This window comes from Heterocephalus glaber, unplaced genomic scaffold (genome assembly GCF_053883595.1).
Source record: "Heterocephalus glaber isolate CG9 unplaced genomic scaffold, H.glaber_assembly_v1.0 deba00001610, whole genome shotgun sequence".
Classification (NCBI taxonomy): Eukaryota; Metazoa; Chordata; class Mammalia; order Rodentia; family Bathyergidae; genus Heterocephalus; species Heterocephalus glaber.
The window spans coordinates 28,210,766-28,236,802 of NW_028258381.1; the positions used below are offsets into that span (position 1 = coordinate 28,210,766).

Sequence of the window (26,037 nt, forward strand, 5' to 3'; positions counted from 1 at the left end):
CTTACTAAAAATGCTTAAAACATGATGTTTCAATTTACAGTCTGTGCTATCCAGAGAATCATAAGATCTCAAGATTCAAAGGACCTCTAAAATCCATTGTTTCCTATGATGCTACAAAACCATCATTTTGTATATACTGGAAATATTTCTAGTAATACAGAACTCACTGGTAGCCAGGTTACGAGAAATATTCAAACACAGGAAGCATACTACAAAAGAAAAGGCATGAGCTTTGAAAATAATTGGGTTTGAATAGGCCAAACAATGCAAGCACCTCCTACCCATATGACCTGTATAAAAATATCAATTAATAACTAACAATTTTTCAAACCAAAGCAGCTATCTATTAAGCATGTACAAAGTAAATGGCTCTATGCTAAAAATATTTACCTACATTATGTCAATTAATTCTCACAACAGTCCTACAAAGGAAGTGCCATCATATGCTAATTTAAAAGATAAGCAAACCAAAGTTTAGAAAGTTTAATCTTTTGAACTTACATAAACATTATGTAGCTAAGCAGAATATCTATACTGGATCCAAAGCCCATGTGTTAACCGCCACTATCTACTGCTTGACTTCTGGCACCAATGTTCAGGATAACAGACCAAAGCTCTGAGTGATGTGCTACTGTGAACCCGTCCCACAGACAGCTCAGTGCAGCATTAACTGAGAGCATTTTGTACCAAATACCACAAGAAATACTTCATTTCTATTATTCCTAGACCTTATAACTCTACAAGGTTAGATACCTATGATATGAGAATCCTATCAGTGTGAGAAATATGATCCTCAGAGCTGAGGAAACTAACTAATAAAAGAGGTCAAATAAGGCAGTTCATGGATTAGAAGTTTCAAACCTATCGGCTAATGGGTCTCAGGACTGGTTTTCTCCAGGTTCTCCAGAGTAAGCTCAATAGATGTTAACAGTTTCCAATCAGACTGCAGCACATGATGCCACCTGTAAGCCAGTTTAGCTACTGTCTGTCCTCCAGGTTTGAGGGCAGGAGAAAGGGGCAGGGGCAACTCTGTATTAGGTGAATTGCCTACATTCTAACCATTCTTTACTTTTCTTTTCTTTTTTTTTTGGTACTGAGATCGAACTCGGGACCTTGCACTTGTGAGGCAGGTGGCGGAACCACTAAGCTAAATCCCCGGCCCATTCCTTACTCCTTTACAGCTGGTCACTGTTCAACTCTATGAAGTCTCATAATATTGGCAATGATTTTCTGAACTGATCTGTTTAAGAATTCTATGAGAAAGGATAAATCTTTTCTATTTTGAAGATGAAAAATTGAAGCATTATGGGCACTAACATATCAAGTCTTTGCCTTCTGGGCCAAAAGCTCATCTCACCTCACACTGTACCATATAGAGAAGGTAATCAGTTAATCAATTAATCAATAAAACTTTTTTTGAAGACAAGTGCGACTTTAATCCTAACTTAATCTCACCTGGATTTGTGATTTGTATGCTATTTAACTTCACTGAGCCCCAGTTTTCTTAGTTCCAGGGAAATTACAATAGGTATAAATTGATTAGAGCAGGCCACAGCAAGTACCCAATAAATGGCATTTATTATAATAAAATAAATATAACAATAAAATAGCATGTTTATAATTGCAAATCCCTGAAAAAATTAATAATTCATATTGTAGTCTTATTTATTTCTGATCATCTCTCAGATATTTTATGGTTATTTTCTAGGACATCTGAAATATATTTATATGCTTATTTGATGTTGTTTACTGTTGTCACTTATTTGTTTCATTTCTGGGAAACATCTGTGCTTGTTGTGAAACCCTAGAGGTTTTGTGATGACCGGTGTCAGGAAACCCACTTGACACTCACTACGCTGTTGCAGGGAGTGATGATGCAGAGATTCTAAGTGGAGCAGGAAGTAAAAAGCAGGCACATTTTACCAGGCCAATAAATAAGGCAGTTCAGAAACAATTAAGAGAGGTACCAATGTCAATGTAGTTCCCATGGACAGGCCAAAGAGATTAAAAATATTTTCATCTCATCCTAACTGCTGAGATTAAGTCCAAAGTCCTTCCTGTAAGTGATGAGAAGAGAGCACCTCTTAGGTCTCATGCTAGATCCATATCTGGACATGGCCCCTGGACAAATCTGGTGACTTCAAAATCAGTGACAGCAACTTGGAGCAACTGAAATGTTTCCTTTTTTCTCATCTGCTAAAGAGTTTATGAGGTACTTAAAGACCCATGATTTTCAGAGTTCTCTTTCAGAAAACGGGGCAAGCTTGCGACAAAGGTAAAATCATACACTGCTTGATTTCATGCATTCATCTCCACATTTGAGTCAGAAAAGTATTTCAAAGACAAACTATACATGCAGATTCTGACAAGACTAAATTTTTGAATCTTCTCACTCATTTCTCATATGTATATTAGGACCCTCAAAATGTACATTATTGGAAGGGTCTAGTTGTCTTTTCAGAGAGGTTTTATACCATATAAAAATTCAAATGAAATATACTAACATCCACAATATGATGTTACATTGCAACATTTTCTTTTCTCCTACTAATGATCCATTATGTACAATTTCTTACTACTGCTCACAGTGCTTCCATGGAAGCCTATACATGTTTCTGTTGATAGAAGATTGATACCCTATGGTATATATGAAGAAATGAATATGCCAACTCATCAAGCTCAAACATCTTTAACTATATTACACTTTGCCAAATTAGTCTCTTAAAATTGTGAATGCCAGTAGCTACTTTCATCATACTCCATACTTTTGCAAACTTGTATCAGTGTTAAAGTTCTGTCAATATGATTGAAGTGGAATTGTATTTCATGATTATTTTAAAATGCATTTCCCACAACTGAAGAAATTAAGCATCATTTCATATACTTAAGGGCCACTGGATGTTAGGTTTGTTTTGTTTGTTTCTTCTTCATATGTCTTGTTCATTTTTTTGTTCAGATTGTTTGTCTTTTCTTATAAGAATTTTTGCATAATCTAAATATAAATCCTGTATCAATTATAATCATTCAAATCTCTTCTAGACTAACTAGCTTGTCTTTTCGCTTTTACAATAGAAGCTATTAACTTTAAATAGACAAATTATGATTATTGTCCTTTATGATTTTTGCTTCTTGTATGGCTTTAAGAAATAATGCCTAGTTCATAAGCTTGTTGTGGAGAGTTAAATAAATTAATACTTTGAAGGTTAGAACAGAGCACAAGTAGGCACCATGTACCTGTTCAGTAAGTTAGTTTTACTTACTAAAACTCTGGAGAGTCAAACAGTTGGTAGGGAGAGGGAAGAGACTAGAGTAGATGTTTTAGAAATAAAGATGTGGCACAGAGCTGCATTCCATAAGTTAATTGGCAATATCCCTTTAGACAAATCAGAGTAAACCCAAACTAAACCAATGGGACTCTGTAATATCCAAGCTAGAGTCTATAATTCAGTAACTATAAACAGGCCTGTGACACTTCTATAACCTACAGAGAAACAGCTGGAATTTGTTGGTCGGCATTTCTACCATAAACAAAATCACAGATTTAATATTTCCTGTGATTTCCTCAGACCTTATTTCCTCTTAGGAATTTATCTTTACATATTACTGATAAATTATGGTTAAAGTTATCTGTCTTTTCCCCTGAACATTCTCTAGCTCTCTCTATTGTCTGCATGTCAATTTTCAGGCCACACAGAAGATGGAGTAAGGGCCCATGCAGGGTATCCACTCGCAGCCTTCTCTCTCAAGGTCACTTAGAATTCTTCATATAACTTGCTTTTAAACACAGCAAGACACTTGGTGGAGTAGCCAATGTGTCTTAAAAACTCATGGTAATTATTGGCACATTAACAACGCTGGGTCATACCAATTATCCTTCACAGTTCAGAAATAAACTGTTTCGTGCAGTTTTAAACTAAACAATGGGTTGTATGTCATGATGCTAGGCCTGACTAGAATTGTTATATTAAGGACCAAGCAGCATCATTACAAACATGATGTGAGAAAGTTGCCCACATTGCCTAGGTCCAGTGATACCTTACATCAAAGGCTGTTTATACTAAAAAGTAATCCTCTTTAGTTAAGATTTCTTTATGAAGAACTACTAGTAAAGCAATACAGAATTACTGTAGGAAATTTAATGGACACCAGAGAAGACATAAAATCAATCTTATCACACAGATATAATTTGGCTTTGCATATCTTAACATTTTATATAAACAGTTTTAAAAATCAAAAAGGGACCACAATGTTTTGTAACCACTTAAATTTAGCAATCATATGTCCATGTCAGAAAATGTTACATATTATAATGTTTTAATGGTTAAAGGGTGTTTATTACAAAGATCTATTGTAAGTTACTTAAGTAAAATCTTATGGGTATTTCTTTTATTTTCCTAGGGTTTGTAAATACTGCTATGATAAATATTCTTACAGATAAATCTCTATGCATGATCTTATTCCTAGTATTCATTTCTAGAAATGTAAATCTTAACAGTATATATAATTTTTGAAATATTTTGTATTAATTAATTGAAAAAGTACTTACGGAGTTACTTCTATGGGCTAAGCACTAACTAGTTTTATAGCACTAAATAAAACAGAAAAATTCTCATCTTCATGTAGCTTACCTAAGGGAAAGATAAGTAAGGAAAATCTACACTATTTGTAGATTGTTACAGAGAAAAATTAAAAAGAAAATCCCCTTCTGCCAGGGGTTGCCCTTTTAACGGGGTGATTTAAGAATGTCCCAACGAAAACAGTAAGTGCTTCATACGCAGATTCTCTTACCAAAACTCAGTATTATTTTTATCATTTGATTTGATTTGATTTTTCCCAATTAAGAAAATACCATTACACTATTAATGCTTTTGATTATCTGTATATTTTACAAAATGTCTAATTCTATCTTTTCTATAAGTTTCTGTTGGATTTTTTCTTTTACTTATTAATGTGTAAAAGGCATTTTATATTAGTTATATTAAACCAATTTTTCTTACCTTAAATTTTTATGTATGGTAGTTTCTAATGTATAGAACTTGTAGAATAATTCTGGTTCTCAAGCTGATGATAAAATTAGAAAGTCCAAAATTTTTCATTTGCTTTACCCTATTCATTTGCTTTTCATTCCTTTATCCTATACAGAGATTTAATTTCAGACTAAATATCTTAATCTTACTGTAGCCAGTTATGATGTTTTTATTTTGATGATGCTGCCCCAATTTTCTATCCCTATGCTTAATGGTTGAACTATATTTATGTAATTATGAGGTCAGAACAAATGGTTATTTTATGTTATACTCTTTCCCTTTGACTCTCATTTATGTGTGTGTGTGTGTGTGTGTGTGTATGTGTGTGTGTGTGTAAAGGAAGCTCACTACCAATCTTTAGGTCACTATTTCTTTAGTGTCTTTCACGGTATGAAGCTCATTCTCTAATAGACCACTCAATCCCCATGCATGATACCAACAAAAAGAATAAAATACTCAAAAAAAGACAGAAGAGTGAAAGTCATACTCTATGAATTATAAATCATTCATGAAAGATATTAGAGAAGACATAGAAAAATGGAAGACACTCCATGTTCATGGGTTGGAAGAATAAATACCTTTAAAATGTGCACAATAGACACAACTAGCTATAGGTTCAGTGGAAACACAATCAAAATTCTGATGGCATTGTTTTACAGAAATAAAACAGACAATTCTTACATCTGTGTGGAACAAGAAAGGCCCAGAATAACCAAAAAGATCTTGAATAAAAAGAACAATGGCAATGGCATAAAAACAGACAGATAAAAGTAATGGAACAGAACAGAGGGTCCAGAAATGAATTCACACTTCTATAGGGAATTGATCTTCAATGAGCATATCATGAACAAAACTAGAAGATTCTATTCAGTAAAGGACAGTGAAAAAATGCATATCCACATGCAGAAGAAAGAAATAGGACCCTTATCTCACACCATACACAAAAATCATCTCAAACATATTAGAGACTAAAACATATGACATGAAACCATGTAAGTACTAGAAGAGTACTTTTGGGGGAAAGTTGCTTGATAGTGGTATGGGTAATGACTTTTTGAATGTGGCCCAAAAAGTATGGGGAACAAAAGCAAGAAAGGATAAATGTTTTTACATTAAACTAAAAACCTTCTGCTACTCAACAGAGTATATAGACAACCTACAGAATGGGAGAAAATATTTACAACTTATATGTCTGTAAGGGGTTAATATTCAAAATGTATTAGGAGCTACATAGCTCAAGAGCAAAAATAAATAAATGAACCAATTTCAAAATTAACAAAGAAACTGAATAGGCATTTCTCAGAAGAAGATACTCAAAAGTTCAGCAAGTATCTGTAAAGATTCTCAATATCATTAATCATCAGGGAAATCACATCACCTCATAGCTGTTATAATAGTTATAAAAAAAAATAAAAGAGGGGCCGGGGATTTAGCTCAGTGGTTTCGCCTCCTGCTGCGCAAGCGCAAGGACCCGAGTTCTATCTCCACTACCCAAAAAAAAAAAAAGATAAAAGATTACACGTGGATAAAAGGGAACCATTATACACCAATGGTGCCAGTGTAAATTGGTAGAGCATTATGGAGAAGAGTACGGAGGATATAATGGAAACAACCTAAGTAAGTGTCCATTGATGCATGAAAGGTTAAAAAAAAAATGTGATGTGTATGTATATACACATTGGAATATTATCTTCCCATAAAAAAGAAGGAAATCTTGCCATTTTCGACACAAATAAATGTGGAGGACAGTACTTATGTTAAATTAGACACAGAAAGACAAGTCATATATATGTACATGCATCTATGGAAGTAGATTCTATTAGACAAATATATTAATATCGATTAGATCATACTTAGATTATAACAGCCATATTTTGAAATCTAATTACAGAAGAGGGAAATGCAGAAATGTTGATCAAGAGGAATGAAGTTTCTATTATACAAGATGAGTAAGTTCTGGAGATCTACGGGGGAAAAAGTGAGTATAATTAACAATTCCCTACTGTGTACTTGAAATTTTCTAGAAGAGTAGATATTTAATGTTTTGCCACAAAAAGTGAGAACTATGGTGATGAATATAAAAATTATCTTGTGATGATTATGTCATCATGTATAGGTATAGCAAATCATCAAATTATATCCCTCCTATATATAATATTTATTGGTCAAATATGCCTCAATTTAAAAGTAACCATAGCTCTTTAAACAGGTTAGCCAGGATTTGTCTCTGTAATGTACTATTTACATGTTCTTAGAATATTTTTCTTAAGTTCTTTAAGCCTTACTTCCATCATCAATAACATAGTGTATTATAATAATTCTTAACTTGTAAGGGTTTTTTGAAGGTTAAATAAATATATGTGACATAGATTAAATTTATTTAAGATCCTGGCACATTGTAGAAAATCTAAGATAAAAATTGTATTGTTACTGTTGGGGATGCCATTGTGATATTTCTTGCTCTAACAGCTATTTGTCATCTATTGACTCAACTACCAGACAGAATAATAATTAACCAAAGTCACTTAAAATACACAGACTATCAGCAACATATCAAACATAATCTGTACTCAAGTACATGGTAATAGAAAGCAACATACCATAAAAAACCAGCACCCTGCAACCCCTCTTTAATTTTTTCTGTTTCAAAATCCTGTTTTTAATATGTCTCTACTGAATTTAATTTAAACTTATTAAAAAGAGGAAATTTTCAAATGAAGTATGAAAATCTACTACTTTACAGATTTACCCATTTTCTCATCTGGTGCCTTCTATGCATGAATAGCCTTAGGAAAGGGAACATAATTTTCTTACTGTACATAATACACTAACATGGAAACGGTAGAAAGAAAAGTAGGTATAGGATAGAAAATGTTATTTGTGATTTGAAAGGACTCCAAAGGAGAAATAGATTTTACTTGGCAATTTCCTTCAGCCCAGGAAACCCAGAAAAGATGTCATCCAACCTCCTCTTGCAGGTCTACAGCACAGGAAATGTTCTGCAAGGGCAGGCAGTGATTTCAAAAGCATCTCACCTACATGTGGTAATTTCTAAAGGAGGACTCCAGTTTCCCCACCTTTCTGGCCATCCTCCCTAAACTCACCTGAAATGTTCTCCTTTCTCTGATGGTGAATCTAAGATTCCTCCCAGGTGAGACGCAATGCTCTAAATGTGAGAACACAACTGTTCACATTCATCCTGGAACTGGCCCTTGCAAATCTGCTCCCAATGGTCCTTGTCGAGTCCTGAGGAGTCGCAGGCAATGTTCTTCCCCATAACAATCTTTAAATATTTTTAAACAACAGTCATGCCTTTTCACCAAACCATCTCTTCTATAAACTCTATACTCCTCTGTTCTTTACCTATTGCTCAATAGTATATATAAAGTATTTAGACTATCCATACACCACTTATCGGTGGAGAATAACATTTTACTCAAAGGAAAAGTATGAAGATAAATAATCAAGGGAAGCTCAGATCTACTTGGAATTTTAAAGATGCAGATTCAGCTATTTTGAGTTATCATGATATATGGTACAGAGTTGCAAAAATGAGTGGTTACATAGTGTTACAGATTAATTTTATTGAAAACAATCTGAGCTATAAATTTGTTCATTAAGTTTGATTGTGTCATTCCATTTGTACAGATACTCAAATCAAATACTTCTAATAGTAATAGAACATATTTTAAATAACTTAAATGACAAAAATAGTTAAATTTATTAGTTACATAAGGAATATTTATACAATAGATCACTATATGAGCACTATAAAGTGACTATATAGTCAATATAAACAAAATATATATACAAAATACTTTAAATAAATCCCCCAAAAAACTCACAATTATATGTACATATGATTAAATCTAGTTAAACTTATACACTAATAAAATTCCCAAAACAATTTGGAAAGATATAAATAGAAATAAATGTCAATCACTTGGGCTGGTGATGCATACCTATAAACCAGCACTCTGGAAGGCTGAGGCTGGAGGACTGCAACTTTGAGCCTAGCCTGGGAAATCTGGCAACTTAGTGAGATCTAATCTCAAAAACCAACTGCTAGGGATATAAGTCAGGGTAAAGGCCCAAGGTTTTATTTCCAGTACTGCAGAAAAGAAGGGAGGAAGGGAGGAAGGGAGGAAGGGAGAGAGAGAAAAGGAAAAAGAAAGACAAAGAGGGGGAGCAGGAGGGGAGGAGAGAGAAAGAGAGGGGAAGGAAGGAAGGCAGGGAAGGAGGGAAGAAGGCAGGGAGGAGGAAGGAAATAAAGGGGAGAGGGAAGAAGGAAGAAAGGAAATGTCCACTACATTCTTCTTTTTTGGTACCGGGGATTGAACTCAGGACCTTGCGCTTGCGACGCAGACAGCAGAACCAATGAGCTACACCCCCTGCCCCACCATATTCTTTTTTTCTAATATTTTTCAAACGTAAAAGAAGCAAGAAAAGTACATAGGGATCCCCACTGACGCTAAACACTACAGGGCAAGAAACAAGTCCAGCTTTCTCCCTGTTGTAGTCGTACACCAGGACAGAACCTGACATCTCATGGTTGACATTGTTATGGACTAGCCTATATGCCAGGCACTGGTATAAGCACTTTACATAGATTACACGATCAATCAGCCCAACAACCCTGTACCATAAATATTACATCACCCCCATGTAGACCAGGACGCTGAAGCATTGAGGTGTTTAAATGATTTGCCAAGGTCACACAGTAAGCAAAGGACAGGATTAGATCACAGATAGCATGAACTCCAGAAACCATGCTCTTCTTACTGTACCCCGACTCCATGCTATACCACTTCACAAAACGAGTAAGTGAGCAATGAAAAAGGGACTGACTGTGTACTTGGGTCGATGAATGGAGAAATCAATTGATCATTCAATCTATCAATAGATGAATTATTTGTGTTCATGCTCTGTGGAACCTGGAAGAGGAAAGTGACGTATGGAACACCTCTCTGCTCTGATACTCTGCTAGGTCCTTTTATACATTATCTCACTGACTGATAGCAACAGCTTTGTAAAACTGCAATATTATTGCTTATTTCAGAAGACAAGGAAACGGGATGTTTTGAAGTTGTTTCTTTGAAAAGTCATCCTAGAACTCAAAATAATGCTTGGCATAGTGGAAGCTAAATGTGTATTTTGTTGATGAAGGATGTTTAATCTCCTTTTCATGTTTAGAAAAGGAAATAGTAATAATTAGTAGCTAGTACAGTTTTCTTACATGGAAATAATGCCATCTCGACCTTGTTTTATTTTTTGATTGAATTCTAAACAGATAAATAAAGAAAATTATAGGAACAAACTACTACTGGGTTTTCCCAAAGCTACTAAAAGGTCACCCAAAATGGTCAACACAGAAAATGTTTTCTAATATTTTTTATCTACAGTTGATTGAACACAGAGATATGGAAGGCCAACTGTAACCTGTAAGTTTGCCTTTTAAATTAATATTATAAACATGAGTGCATTTAATTCTTTCAGGACACAGTTTGTAATAGCTAAATCTTGGAAACAACCCAAATGCCCATCAACCGATAAATGGATAAAAAAAGATGTAGTTTTTTTGTACAATGGAGTACTATTCCTCCATAAAGAAAGACATTTATAGCTAAATGGATGCACCTTGAAAACATACTCTTAAGTGAAATAAATAGGACATACTTTTGTAAATATCCCATTGTCTCTCTGCTATGAGAAACTGAAAGGGTAAATAAAGACCAAAATGTATAATACATAATGTGAAATAGGAAGAAGTGGTTCAAAAGGAAAAGAAAATTGTGAAGGGGGAGGGGGAGAAAAAGGAAGGGAAAATTTTAAAAACAAGAAAAGAAGGAGAAAATGGAAACAAAGCTTTTGTAAATAAGGAGGGGAGGATGGGTGGGTGGCTGGGAGGGGAAGGAATTTGGAGAATAAGAGGAACCAAGATACACCTTGTACAGGTACAAATACCCTTTGATGAATGTGATTGTTATGTATATTTAAATTGTACAAATAAAATTATTATTTTTTAAAAAATTAATATTATATAATAAGCATTTCCTGTACAATGAAAAATTTGGGGGTTTTGGTTGGTTGTGTAATAGAATTCCAGGGTTACTAAGAATGACACTTTAAAGTTGTACATGCTTATTGACCAATTGCTTTCTCCCCAGAAAAGTATGAATCTATGTGTTTTAGTATGCATTTTTAGTCTATTTTTGAAAATTACATTTATAATTGGTTAAATTCTGAATGCAACCCTGTTGAAATGATGTTTGGAATTTTGCTAAAAAGTTTATACAAAAAAAATTTGACATATCTATAACACTTAGTCTTCCTAGCCAAGAAAAGTTTTCTAGTTTGGGTTTTCTGTTTCTGTTTTGTTTTGTTTTGTTTTGTTGTTTTGTCTTGTTTTGTTGTTTTGTCATGTAAATCCCACACATATCTTCTTACTATTCCCTGGGTATTTTATTTTTGTTACTGCTGTTAACCATGCATACAATCTCTTTATCATTACATTTTTCAATTAAATAGAAAAGTAGTTTCCTGTACATTGATGTTGTAACTGATCACATATTAAACTCTATTAGTTGTTCATTTTTAAGAATTACTTCAATATTACCTTCAGTATTTTTTTAATGCTTTTGTTTTTTAGTCTAACAAATGTAACAATTTGAGTGAACAACCTATACTTGTTCATGTCCATACAAACACCAACTTTATTCTTTCTTCCTCTTCTATTTTTAGATAATGGCATATATTAAACAATTATCTTTCTAACAATTTCTCTCTGATTTTCTAATAGTTCTAAATTTCTATATCTTAAAATATATTTCTATATTTTGATGTGCTTGAAAATAATTTGCAACCATCCCTTACTCTTATTTTCCAAAAATAGTGCATCTCAATGACTACAAAAAAGGGCCGATCCCAGAGCCACAAAGATCCAGGCCAGCATTTTGATTTTCCTCTTTTGTTTCCATTCATTAAATTGAACAGAGTACTGAGACTTAAGTAAACTCAGACATTCCAATGTCTGGATTTTTCTGTTTCCAAAGTTTGCAAATGAGAAAAGAAAAACAATTCACAAAAAAGGAAAGATCATTTAAAAGGAAAATGTAAATTTATAGATTAAAAGGTAAAAGGTTGTGTATATGTGACTCTGTGTGGGAGAGATACAGAAGGGAAGGAAAAGAAAAGGTAAGTGAGAGAAGAAGAAAGAAAATGATGCTCACTCATTTTCTTTTCCTAGGCAGGATTATTCTAAACATAAAATTTATGGATGGAGAAAAGAGGAATAACCAATTACTGTGAATGTTATGGAAAAAGGCACTGACAATCAAAAGACTCCAATTTGAGCCTCACCAATGAGTTGTGTTATAAGCTGGGTAAGGTGTAACAGTGATCAACTTGCCAAAACTACTGTGGATTGTCCGAGTGATGATGCCCAGGAGCATCTGGCCACTAGAGAATGTTTCAGAATGCTGGACAGCTGGTGGAAATCAAGACTCAGCAGGGATGTCATCTGTCAGTACTTGATGAGAGGTGGAGTCCGCTCTTACTAGAAACATCAATTGATGTGAGATCAAAGGCTCAAGGAAGGCCTATGTTAAAAAGCCAATGCTAAGAGGAGATAAGAATAGAACCCAAGTGGGGGCAGAGTAGTTAGAAGATAGAAATCCAGTCTGAGCCATAGGCAGGCAGATAATTGGGTAGGATAGGAAAGTGTCAGGGAGTCTAAGGAACAAATCAGAGTATCTGGAGATTGAGTCAAACTTCAGATTATCCATTCAATGCAAAAGTCAAGAGCGAAAAAAGGTCTCCCAGAAAAGTCTAGAGAGCTGTACCTAGATCCTCCCAGAAGAAAGGCCTTTAGCATTGGCTTACAGAGCCTCCCACCAGGTTACAGAAGATCTCTGTCCATGATACTGATAAATTTAAGTGGTTACACGAAGGAAAGGGTTAAATTTGATAATATCCAAATTTCTATCCAGCTCCCCAAGTGTTTAAGACTCTAACATTCTATAAATCTTAAAAATATACATTAACCTTCAACAGAGAGATGAGAGTATTAAATGTTTTATCCAGGAAAATAGAGTTTACTAGGCTCCTTCCACCATTATCATTCCCTCCCTACATATGCATATAAATATCCTGCAAACACCACCTAATTCTTTCTACTAAGAGGCAGTGCAGAATGGTTTATAGCCCTCCTGGAAAAAAAAAATGAAGGGAGGCTGGAGCAGTGGGATGACATTCCATTCCATCCTGACTCACTTAAAGACATCATTTGATTCTCAGTCACAAAGAATTCTCTTAACAGAGTGGAAAGAGTCCCGGTCACGAGTAGCTAGTTTGGAGTTGCAGAGGTTCCCTTGGCATGCTTTCCAAAGCCCTGTTTCTTTCTCTTACCCTCAAGGCTGATTTTATAGTAACAAAACGTTGCCACTTAAATCTCTCTCCAAATAACCAACATTTAGGAGATGTACTACATAAAATATAGACATTTTACAAGGGACTGTCTATTAGCTGATAATGGCAGAGCTGCCAAGGAATGCATAAGAAAACAAATGTGACCTTCACCAAACATCAGATCCATTTATCCAAATTAGACCTGCCACAGTGGATGCCAGATCAACCTACAATAATATGATTCAAGGCATTATGAGGGGTTGGGGGAGGTTATAATAAATGAAATATGTAGGTCGAAGATATATATAAATCACATTAAATGCCATGTTGTTAGATGCTAATAGAAGTCAGAAAAAAGGCTGGCAGAAGATATTTTAAAATTCAATCATATGGAAGATTAGACCAGCAAAAAAGTTTTGGAGAGAAAAAACAATGTTTATCTTTCTCTCTCTCTCTCTCTCTCTCTCTCTCTCTCTCTCTCTCTCTCTCTCTCTCTCTCTCCAAATCTATATATAGAGATATGGATAGATAGATGATAGATAGATAGATAGATAGATAGATAGATAGATAGATAGATAGATATGTATACAGGTAGAGACAGATATAGACATATATTTAAAACATATACACATAGGAGAGCCTATGGTTGCCAGATTTAGAGAGGGATTGAATTCATTAGAGTTAAAAGAGACTTCCACAGCCACCCAGCCTTGGGCAAGTGTCAAGAGAAAAAGCTTCATCTCTGAGGGCCTGTTTGCTTTTTATTCCACTCCTCTTCATCCAGTTTAGGCAGCCAGTGTTTTGATGACTTCTCTACAGTCTCCACATTAAAATTCAGTCTGAGGAAAAGGTCTGGGAAAATTTATTTACACTAAGAAATCAGAATTCATTCTTTCACCTCCATATATCGTTTAAAACTTAAGAATGGATAAACTGCTAAGCCATTTAAAAAATCTATTGCCAAGGAATTTGAAATCCACAAAACTATATTTAGGAAGTGTTATGTTCTGTGGATAGGAGATTCCTTTCAGCCCTTGTAAATCATATCATATAGGTAGTTAGTGATAAAATTCCTCCTAGTTCCTGAGGTGAACCAGGCAGCCAATGAAGCCCTCGTGTAAATAAGTGAAAACTAGTATGTATCCATTAGTGTTTAATTTTAAAACAGCTCAAACTGTGAAAGACAGGAAAAGGGTCAGGTGGATGGAGCAGAAAAGGAAGGCAGGAGGGAGGAATGAGATGGGGATCTAAAAAAAATAGCAAAGGGGAAGGGGTAGGAGATAAATAGCTTTTAGAAATTAAATATTGAAGTAGTTTCATTTTCTGTTAAAATAAAAAGTAAGGAAATAAAAGATGTTATTTAATAGAAAAAGTAAAGTCAACAGTTCTTGGAAAGGCAAAAGATGCCCATTAAAGTTTTGAAAAACTTACCCATAAAAATGACACAGGAGAACTCATGGGTGTATTTTTACTTAAGAGTTGAAAGACCCTGGCCTAAGCTTTTCATGGAAGCTCTTAAGACAGCATAGCAACTAAGGAACACACAAAAGTGTTTTATTCTTTATGCAAGTATAGCCACAAGTGCAAGAATAACTCAACTGGAGTGTTCACAAGTAGCAAATTCATTGCCAACACTGAGGAACAAGTGTATCTTGAAGAGAACAGAATGGGAGCTCTTAAGGCCCATTTGGGCTTAAAAAATGAACACTCTTAATATCTTTCATTAGGAAAGTAGTACAAACTTAAATGCATTCCTAATTCTGTGAGCTATTTTTAACTTTTCAAAAAGTTGAACAGAAATCATCTGTCTACCTGCAACAAAGCCATACAGGCCAACTAAAATCTCTGGCTTCACTTCTGTTAGAATAAAATCCAATCAGAACAATAATACTACATGGCTACAGCATCCCAGTCAGGATTTCTGATTAAAAGATAAGTAAAAGTTTATTTTAAAAAATATTGTGAAAATTGATCCTTACTATAATTACAGTTTCACAAATGCATGAAGTTCATGAATTTTTAAATGCTACAGAATTTGAATGGTTAAAAAAACTGGGGAAGTACAATTTATAATTCTCAAGGATTGAGATTCTCCTCTGATAGTCTAGGCACTGATGCACACTCAGCAGTGAGCTGGCTGCTTCCATGCCTTTCCACTTTTTTAATGCTTGCTATGGTGTAGGTATTGCTATATGCACCTGATTTATGAGAACCTGAGGCTCAGCACAATCAGAGGGCTTGTTCAAGACCACAGAGGTAGTCAGTGGAAGATGAGGATCTCCAATTCAGGTCTTCTGATGGTCTTTGGTCATAACACAAGCCTCCCTGGTGAGTGCAAGGTCCTTGTTTGTATTGACCACTGTTCTATTTTTGTTCTGTAGGTCCTGACATTGGAGATCTTCTCTCTTTCCCTTTTGGCCAGGGAATCCATCATGGATTCGAGAGTTCGTTAACTGTAAGAACATTTATTAAGTGCCAGAAAATAAAGATCAAAAGGACATGGTGTCTGTCTTAAGAAATGCATTGTCTTGTTGAGGAGGCAGAGAAGTGACTGACAACAGCTGAGTGCAAAAGATGTTCTGCCTTGGGCCAGGGATTTAGCTCAATTGTTCTGGTACCTGCCTCCCAAGTGTAAAGCACTGAGTTCGATTCCCCGTACAAAAAAATAAATAAATAAAAAATGCTCTGACATAGCACTGTGGAAGGGGCCACTTCCAACAGACCAGGAAAGAAAAGCTCCTAAAATGTGGGCTTATGTTAAAGCTCCTGAAATGTGGTGTAGCAAGATAAAGAGGCTTCATCGTTTTAGTGTAAAGCAATGAGCACAAAGGTGGCCATAGACAACTGAAAGACTGGGCCACATTATGCTGACAAGGCAGGAGGGTGAAAGACTTAAACTTTATCCTTGAAGCTAGGGAGAATTCTAGGGAGACCTAAGCAGAGAAATGGAATAACCAAATTTACCTAAAGGTACCAAAATGTCAGCCTCTGGAAAATTAACATTAAATCTAGCACCTTTGAAATTACAGTCCTTCCATCAACAGCCAAGAAATGGTTCAGGTTCAACTCTCCAGTATTCTGCACAAGTCTATTAAAAACAATTTGATGTCAAATTTTGAAAATGATCAGCTTACAGGAAGGCCTTCAATGAACCCTACATTCAACTGGACAAATATTTATTTAGTACCTCTATTTAGAAAGTCCTGAAATAGTGCAACATTTCATTTCACGATGTTTTAATAAACTCCGAAAATAAGTACATATTAAATTATATATCAGAAACAATTTAAGAAAAAAAACAAATCATCCAAAACCAAAAATACTTTAACAATTCATTTATTTTAATAGACTGTCATAATATTTGAAAAGGTGAATATATCTAATGCTGTTATTTTTATTCATGAGAAATTGGAGTATTGAAGTTCTTAGAAATGGTTTCACTAGGACTATATGGACATACATTTGCTTCACAAGAATAAAAATTTTCCAAAATTTAAAAGCCATTATCTGTGTCTTTCCAAATTACTTTTTATTCTTCTTTCACGATTTTTTCCTTACTCTAAAATTACACTCAAATCAATATTTCCTTCTTTGAATTAACTCTTTCCTTCACCTGCTGAATTCTATTTGTTCTTCAAGACTCTTTTGAAGAGCCACTGCTTCTAGGAAGCCTTTCCTGATTTGCCCAGCCTAAAGCAGTTGCCACTTCTATGGGCCCCAAGGCTCTGCCACTTTCCACACATTATTTAACTCATAGCTTCCCTCATTTTCCTGGTTAGTCCATGAACTACAGAGCCCAGGTTTCATCTTTCATCTGTTATCTGTAGGACCAAGTACACAGTCAGTGGCCAATAAATGTTGATAGAAAGGGCAGGAATAAAATGAATTGTGATTCTATTTTCTCCTTCATTTCTTTTCCTTTATCCTCAGTTCATATCTTCCTATTATTTTTTCCCGGCCACTAATACATCAACTTTATCTTTCACTTCTTAGATTCAGCACACACCATGACTTCCACTCTCCCTCTCTCTTAAGGTCCTAACTATTGCAAAAATGCTGATCTGGTGAGTCAGTAGCACAGGTTGAAGGGTCTGTTGTTCCTTAGGCATTGAAGAGAAGAGGTTTTTAGACCCTGAGTTAGTCTCCATGATTTCTCTTCTCCCATTTTCTAGCTGGTGATCTTTAATATGCTTTAGCTTTACCTAGTTTTCAGTGTTAGCAGCTGGGTAAACAGACTTTCTGCAACACTCTGGATAAAATGGCAAGCTCAAGGGGAAAGTCTTCCATGTTAAAACTAAAAAGAAAAAAAAAAAGACTTGCTCACAGGGCTGGTTGGGGAATAGCACCTGAGAGCACTGGAGGGAAAATGGAGCTGATGACCAAAACAGGCAGCTGCTGTCCTGACCAAGGCCAATGCTCTCAAGAGTGGCCTCAAACTGTATGCAGCAAAAACAACAGGCAAGTGAAACAATGACAGACGTATCTGATTGGCACTTTCAAAACATCTGTGAATTTCATAGCACATGAAAACACCTGATTTGAAAAACTTAAATGAACACTTAACCATGGGTAGGGATAGAAGTACTCAAATTGCTCAGGAAAAAACACTTGGAATGAAGACTTTGAAACACAAGAGGAAATCCATGTGTCTGTTTAGGAGTGCAGACTTTGTAAAAATCTATAAATACTTCAGTTTTCAGTTTTGGGTATCAAATTGGGTATATGAGGAGAGAGGTTTGGTTTTATTTTAATGAATACAGTGAGTCCATTCAATAGTTTATTTTTAAAGTTATCTGTGCTGCTAATTCATTCTCCTAGATCCCTCTGTATTTTTACAGATTTAAAAGATTTTCTAAAATAAAAATAAAGGCTGAGGAAAGTATATATGAGCTTTGAAGAAAAGTGCTCATGATGTAATGTTTAATAGCAGGCAACAGACAAAAATATGGTATACTCACATGGTAATGCAGCTACTGTTACTAAAAATATGGTTTCATTATAGAAATGATTGACAAACCACAGCAGAAAAAAAAAGTAGCATGTATATATATGCTCAAAAAACAAATAAAAAAACCGACAACAAATGATTAACAGGCACAGCCTGTAGCTGCAATACTTTTTAAAAAATATTTTAAAGGCTATGTGAAAATATAGTAAACTAACTTCTTTGGCTCATCAAAACAAGCGTTGCAACAGAACATTTCAAAACAACAAAAGTAATTGTGTCTAGTATCAAGTCTGCAAGGGTTATCCTGACACAAGTACAGCAGGCACTGGGTATGGTACTGCTTGCCGTATAAGCCCAGCTACTTGGACATAGGATATAGCTAATGAGGCAGGATATAGGTCAATGATAACACACTCCTAGGTTCAATCCCCACTACCCCCCAATAAAAGAATCGAAGAGGTAAGAATTTTTGTCTATTTTTAATCCTATATTCCTAGCATTTAGGACAGTACCTAGTACATACTAGGTGTTTGATACATATTTGTTAAATAAATGAGTTAATAAATGAATAAAAAGCATACACCACTGAATTTCATGAGTTCCTTGGGTCTTTTCAAGAAAGAAAGGAGATCTTCTGATTCTCTGTTGCTGGAATACTTAGAACTATCAGGTAGAGCAGTGATGGTGAACCTTTTAGAGCTTTCAATGATACAAGCAGCCCACTGTGACGTGCATGTCATAGGTTCTCCACACTTTGGTAGAGTTTTCCCTTTAAGATATCTCTTCAGGTTAGATAGAAAATAGAAGTTTTGGGGAAGCAAACCGACTTTATGCCAAAAAATTCCTTTCACAAGATTATGCGCCTGCTTTGTCACAAAGACTACCATAACTTTCACAACCTGATCTACCTGCCACCTCCCACGCTCTGCCTGGGCCTGTCCTTGCCCCTCCCCTGGCTCACTTAGGTCCAGGCACTGTCTTCTGTGCTGCTCCTTAAACTCCCCACAATGTACCCTCAGCTTTAATGCTGCTCCCATGGGTCTGCCAACCTTCTTTCGGCGGGCCTCTATTCAAATGCCCCTCTATGAGATGGGCCCTCCTGATCTACCTGAATCAGAGAGCCAGGCTCACCCCAACTTCTGGCACTCTTCCATTCCCTTCTCTGAATTATTTTTCTCCTTTTTTTAAAATTCTTTTATTGGTACATTTTAGGTATACAATACGTTTACATTTATCATTGGGTGCTTGTACCTGTACATGATGTATCTTGGTTATTATTTTTTTCCCCATTACCTGTGTGCCCTTCATCCCCTCCACCCTTCCCTATTTACACAGATTTCATTTCCATTTTTTTTCTTTTCCCTCTCTGAATTATTTTTCAACAGTATACTTTGACTCATTCACTTCCCTATTTCCAATGATTGTAACACTGCCTACCATGTAGTAAGTGCTCAATAAAGACTTACTGAGAGAATAAACAAACAAGAACACAGGAACAGATTGTGTGCCACTTTGGGGAGGTAATATGATACCTGGAAAAGGGGTGGTGTTCCAAACCTCATTTCTAACTACTCCCTATGACCTGACCTTGAGACTAACCTCCCTAAATTTCAGAATTCTCATCTGTAAAGTGAAAATAATGATAATAACATTTATCTGGCCTGTACTTGTACTGGTTCCTCTCCTTCCTTTCTCCCTGCCTCCTTTTGATGGTTGGGAGCTAACGTGGCTCTGCTGTTATGAAACCCACTTGAAGTGATTCACAGGTTCTGAGATGGCTGTGCCTTGAGCTTCATGCAGAGCAACTCCAGAAGGCTGGGCAAAGAAAGCCCTGAGCAACACCATCCCGACGAGAACTAACACTGATGGTGCTTCTTCAATAACTGATAGGTTGGATCTGAGGCACAAAAAGGACACCCTCTTTCCAGAAGGTGCTGTCATCTAACAGGGAAGCAGATAGAGATATGAGACCATAGCTTCCCAGAGATGCAGAACTGGCCCTGCAGGCATAACTGTGTTCAGGATAATACTGAGTCTGGGAAACATTCCAGAGAGGAAACCAAAGAAACCAAATGGGAGTGTGGCTAGAGCGGGGGCTTTCTGCTGAAGCCGATGAGGAGCGAAGGCCAACAGGAAAGGTAAGGTCAGATTGTGGAAGACACAGAATGTCAGACTGAAGAGACTGAATTTAGTCTTGTAATTTACAGAGAGCCACTAAAGTTTTTGAACACTGAAAAAACACAAAATCGTATGACAAAAATGATACATTTCACAGTATTGCAGAGACTTCTGAAAGCCAAACACTAAATTGTATGAAGGAACTTAATGTCATCTGTTCAGAAAAACACAGGATGAAGTACTAAATGGCAATGAATCAATACCCTAATTTCCTCTGATCATCACTACTTGATCCACGATGAAGGAGACTCTTGAGCTAGAAGAGATTTGGAGAATTGCAAATCACAGAGAGCACCAAAGATGTCACTGCGTAGAGGAGAGAGCGGAAATCCCAGTCTTCACACAGCCCAGAGCTCTCTCTGCCATCTGGTCTGTGTTTAACAGCAGTACCCATGACACTGGGACCCCCCTATCAAATTTCCTTTCTTCAGATGGCTCCCCTACTCTCTTCCTTATAGTGTGATTCTGTATTGTTTCTTGAGTCTTAGTAGAAATATAACAACCTTAGGGTTTCAAAAATGCCGAGGCACCCAACACTGGGATATATAAAAGTAAAAGCAAGGTGACAGATTATTTAATTCACCCCACCACACCAAAAAGCAAAACCTAATCTGATACAGATCAAGCAAAAAGTCTGTGCACAGTAGAATTCTATAACAGAATTTAGCAAGGAATAAAAGTTTTAGGACAGAGGAAACCAATGGCTCAACGTTGTGGTTCTTGAAGCTTGGTTAAAGTGCTGGCAACTAAATAATAGGATGATACTTCTATCTGCCTAGATTTTATATTTTTCTTGGGATCTTCTCACAGCATAGATATGATTTATTTGGATTATCAAAGAGCTTTTGATAAGGTTCTCACAAGTGGCTATTATGGAAACTTGGTAACCATGGTGTGAAAGGAAAAAGTCATATCAATGAATTAAATGAATTAAAAAGCCTTGAGAGGCAAAGAGGCAAAAGGCTGAAATAAATGGCCAATTCTCATGTAGAGAAAGGTTAATCACTGAGGGCTCTGGGGCTTTATAGTAGAATCTGGGTTATATTTAACTACTGACCAGGAAAGGGGCATCTAATTCTCATTTCCCTGGTCTGTGTGTATCAATCCCACACACAGAGCCCCTATTGACATGGAAAACATTTGGCAAATGATGGAGATACAGATAGTGCAGAGACGTGTTTAAAATCTAGAAGGGCAAATAGGTGAATGAATATTAACTCAGAATTTAATGTAGGGGGCTGCAAAATAGAAAGGAAACAAAATAAAAGTAACAGCAGAATTTTATTATTTAAAAGCTCATATATATTACATATGTGGGCCTTTTAAAAGAATAGATGTTGTATCTGAACAAAAGTACTTAACTTATTGGCATAATTATAACAAATTTTCAATTCTGAAGAACTGCTCATATGAACATTTAGACTCATGAAACCCACAAAGACTATTTTTTATTATTATTATTAAGTTCATTGGTACATTTTAGGTATACAATATGACCACATTCATCATTGGGATTTTGTACCTGTACATTATATATCTTGGATCTTGTTTTTTCCCATTCTCCTTCCCTGCCTTGCACCCCTCCACCCCTACCTATATACAAAAGCTTTGTTTCTGTTTTTTCCTTCTTTTCTCATTTTTTCCCCTCCCCTCAGTTCCCTTTCCCCTTTGAACCTTTTCTCCCTATTTCACATTATCTATTATACATTTTGGTCCTCATTTACACTTTCAGTTTCTCACAACAGAGAAAACAATTCTGTATTTACACATTTGTCCCATTTATTACACTTAAGAGGATGGCCTCAAGGTAAATCCATGTCTTTAGTTTGTTAAAAAAAAAAAAAAATTACATCTTCTTTACCCTGTGACCAGTTGATGGGCATTTGGGCTGTTTCCAAGATGTGGCAATTATAATCTGTGCCACTATAAACATGGATATGCATATACCACTGTGGTGTGAGTCTTTTGATCGTTTTGCGAAAATATCCAGCAGAGGAATAGCTAGGTCAAATGAGACTTTCAATCCTAGATTTCGGAAAATTTCCATATTGATTTCCACAGTGGTTGCACCAGTCTCCACTTCCCCCAACAGTGGAGAAGGGTTCCTTTCTCCCCACACCCCCACCAGCATTTGCTATTGATTGATTTCTTGATAGCAGCCATTCTTTCTGGAGTGAGATGGAATCTCAGCATTCTTTACATTTGCATTCTTGAATCACCCGTGATGTTGAACATTTTTTCATATGTTTCTTTGCTGCTTCTACTTGTTTGTGGAAATGTCTTTTCTTTTCAGATGCCACTTTTTGGATTATGTCTTTAAATGTGAGGGGGGTCTGATTTTTTTTAAGTTCTTTATATATCCTAGATAGTGGACATTTGTCTGAGGAACAGCTGGTAAAAAATTTTTCCCATATTGTGGGTTGTTTCTTCGGTCTGTTGGTGGTTTCTCTAACTGTGCAAAAGCTTTTTAATAAGATAAGATCCCAGTTGTTGATGTCTTTGTGCTACTTCATGTGCAACTGAGGTTTTGTTCATAAAGTCTTATCCTACACCAATATCTTCAAGAGTTCTACCTAGACTATGTTCTAGCAAGTTTAGTGTTTCTGTTTTAATATTTAGATCTTTGGGACATTTCGATTTTTGTTTAGTGCATGGTGAGAGATATGGGTGTAGTTAAAACCTTTGGAAAGTTGAAATCCAGTTTTTCCAGCACCATTTATTAAAGAGGCTATCTTTCCTCCAGTGAGGGTGGTTGGCTCCTTTATCAAAGATGAGGTGGTTGAGTATGTCTGGAGTTGGTTCTGCATCTTCTAATCTGTTCCACTGATCCTCGGATCTGATTCTTCAACAGTACCATGCTGTTTTTATCACAGTGGCTTTGTAATATAGTTTTAAATTGGTGCTTGTGATACTCCTTACCTTGTCTTTGTTGCCTAGAGTTGCTTTTGCTGTTCCAAGTTTCTCTGGATACAAATGAATTTTTGAATTTTTTTCTCTCTAGTTCTGTGAAATATGCTGTTGGAATTTCAATCAAGATTGCACTGAATCTATACAGCAGTTTTGGAAGTATGGCCATTTTCACTGTATTGGTTCTTCCTACCCAAGAACAAAGGATGTCTTTCCATTTTCTGATATCCTCTTCCATCTCTTCTTTCAGAGTGCTCTAGTTTCAGAGTAGAGGTTTTTTACTCCTTTCCTTAGATTGATTCCTAGGTGTTTCATTTTTGGGATGTTATTGTGAAAAGAGTTGTTTCACCAGTTCCTCTCTCAGTAAGTCTGTTGTTAGTGTACAGGAAGGTTGTTGATTTTTGAGTGTTGACCTTGTATCCAGCTACTCTACTGGATTTTGTTATTAAGTCTAGAAGACTTTTGGTGAAGTTTTTGGGGTCTTCTATATAGAGTATCATGTCATATGCAAATGATAACAATTTAACACCTTCATTTCCTATCTTTATTCTTTTTATTTTTTTCTCTTGTCTAATTGCTGTGGCTAATGTTTCCATAACTATATTGAACAGGAATGGTGATAGTGGACATCCTTGTCTTGTTCCTGATTTTATAGTGAACATTTTCAGTTTCTGACCACTTAGTATTATGTTGGCTATTGGTTTTTCATATATGGCTTTTATCAGGTTGAGATAAAGACCGTCTATTCCAATTTTCTGTAGGGTTTTATCCATGAATGGGTGTTAAATTTTGTCAAATGCTTTTTCTGCATCTATTGAGATGATCATATGGTTTTTGCTCTTGGGTCTATTAATATAGTGTACTACATTTATTTCCATATGTTGAACCATCCTCGCATCCCTGGGATGAATCTTACTTGGACACAGTGTATGGCCTTCTTGATGATCTTCTGCATTCTGTTTGTCAGTATCTTATTGAGGTGTTGTTGTTTTTTTTTTGTGCCAGGGATAGAACTTGGGACCTTGTGCTTGTGAGGCTTATTGAGGATTTTTGCATTTATGTTCATTAGGGAGATTGGCCTGTAGTTCTCTTTTTTGATTGGTTCTTTCTCTGCTTTTGGAATCAAAGTGTTGCTGGCTTCCAGGAATTAATTCAAGAGTATTGCTTACTTTGAATTTCATTGAAGAGTTTAAGCAGTAAAGGCAATAGCTCTTCTCTAAATTTTTTGTAGCATTCAGTGGTTAAGCCATCAGGACCTGGGCTTTACTTTGTTGGTAGGTTTTTAATTATGTTTTCAATTTCATTGATTGATATTGGGTTGTTTAGAATTTTTATATCTTTATTCAACTTTGGTAATTCATATGTGTTAGAAATCTGTCCATTTCTTCTATGTTTTCCATCTTATTGGAGAACAGGTTCTCAAAGTAGAAACTGATGATTCTCTGGATTTCTGCTGAATCTTTTGTAATTTCACCCTTTTCATTCCAAATTTCATGGATTTTGGACTTTTCTTTTCTTTTCTTGACAAGGTTGGATAAAGGTTTGTCAATTTTGTTTATTCTTTCAAAGAACCAACTCTTCCATTCCTTGATTTTTTTGTATCATTCTTTTAGTCTCCATGGTACTGACTTCTGCTCTGATCTTTATAATTTCCTCTCTTGTATAAACTTTGGTTTTTTCTTGCTCTTCTTCTAGAAGCTTGAAGTTCAGCATTAGGTGGCTTATTTGAGCTTGTTCTGTTTTCCTAATATGGGTATTCACTGCTGTGAATTTCCCACACTGGACTGCTTTCATTGTGTCACACAAATGTTGGTATGTTGTATTGGCATTGTCATTTAATTGTAGAAATTGTCTGATTTCTTCCTTAATTTCCTCCTTGACCCAGGAGGGTATTATTCAATTTCCATGTGTTTGTGAAGTTCTTGTGGTTTCTTTGTTATTGATCTTCAATTTCATTGCATTATGATCTGATAATATACAGGTGATAATTTCAATTCCTCACAAAGACTATTCTTAAAAGCAAACAAAAGTGAGACTGATGTGACAGAGCCAGATTACTATTTGGGGGGTTTCTTTTTTTAGGCAAATTTTTAAAAGTAGCGGATGTTTTACAAAAGCATAATCTGACATGGAGGAGTGCTTTGGAAATCAAACATTCTAATTAACATGACCCATAAATCATCATGATTCACACAAGGGGCTTAGAAAAGCTAATAAACTCTTGAGTTCCCCTCTTTTTGCCTTCATTTCCTTATCTATAAAATGAGAATAAAAGATCTTACCTCACAGGGCGACTATAAACATTAAATAGAGTAATGTACACAGAACATTTACCACAATAACATTACAAAATAATGTTAAATATAATTGTGGTTGTAACTGTTGTTATTACTATTTACAATACACTAAACCCAAACAGTTACAGGCCACAGAAAAGCAACCCAATTCAAGAAATTGTGACTTTCTTATTTATATTATTGTTATGACTCAGTGCTTAATAAAACATTTAAATGCTTTCAAATGTTTTTGAACAAAAACAACAAATAGTTTAAAAATATCTTTCCATTATGC

At 35.6% G+C, this 26,037-nt stretch overlaps 1 protein-coding gene across 1 annotated transcript in view; it reads right to left on the reverse strand.

Annotated features, from left to right (window-relative positions):
- Sugct (succinyl-CoA:glutarate-CoA transferase) overlaps positions 1–26,037 on the reverse strand; it is a 743,994-nt gene that overhangs the window by 395,841 nt on the left and 322,116 nt on the right. The gene's annotated exons all lie outside the window — the stretch shown is intronic.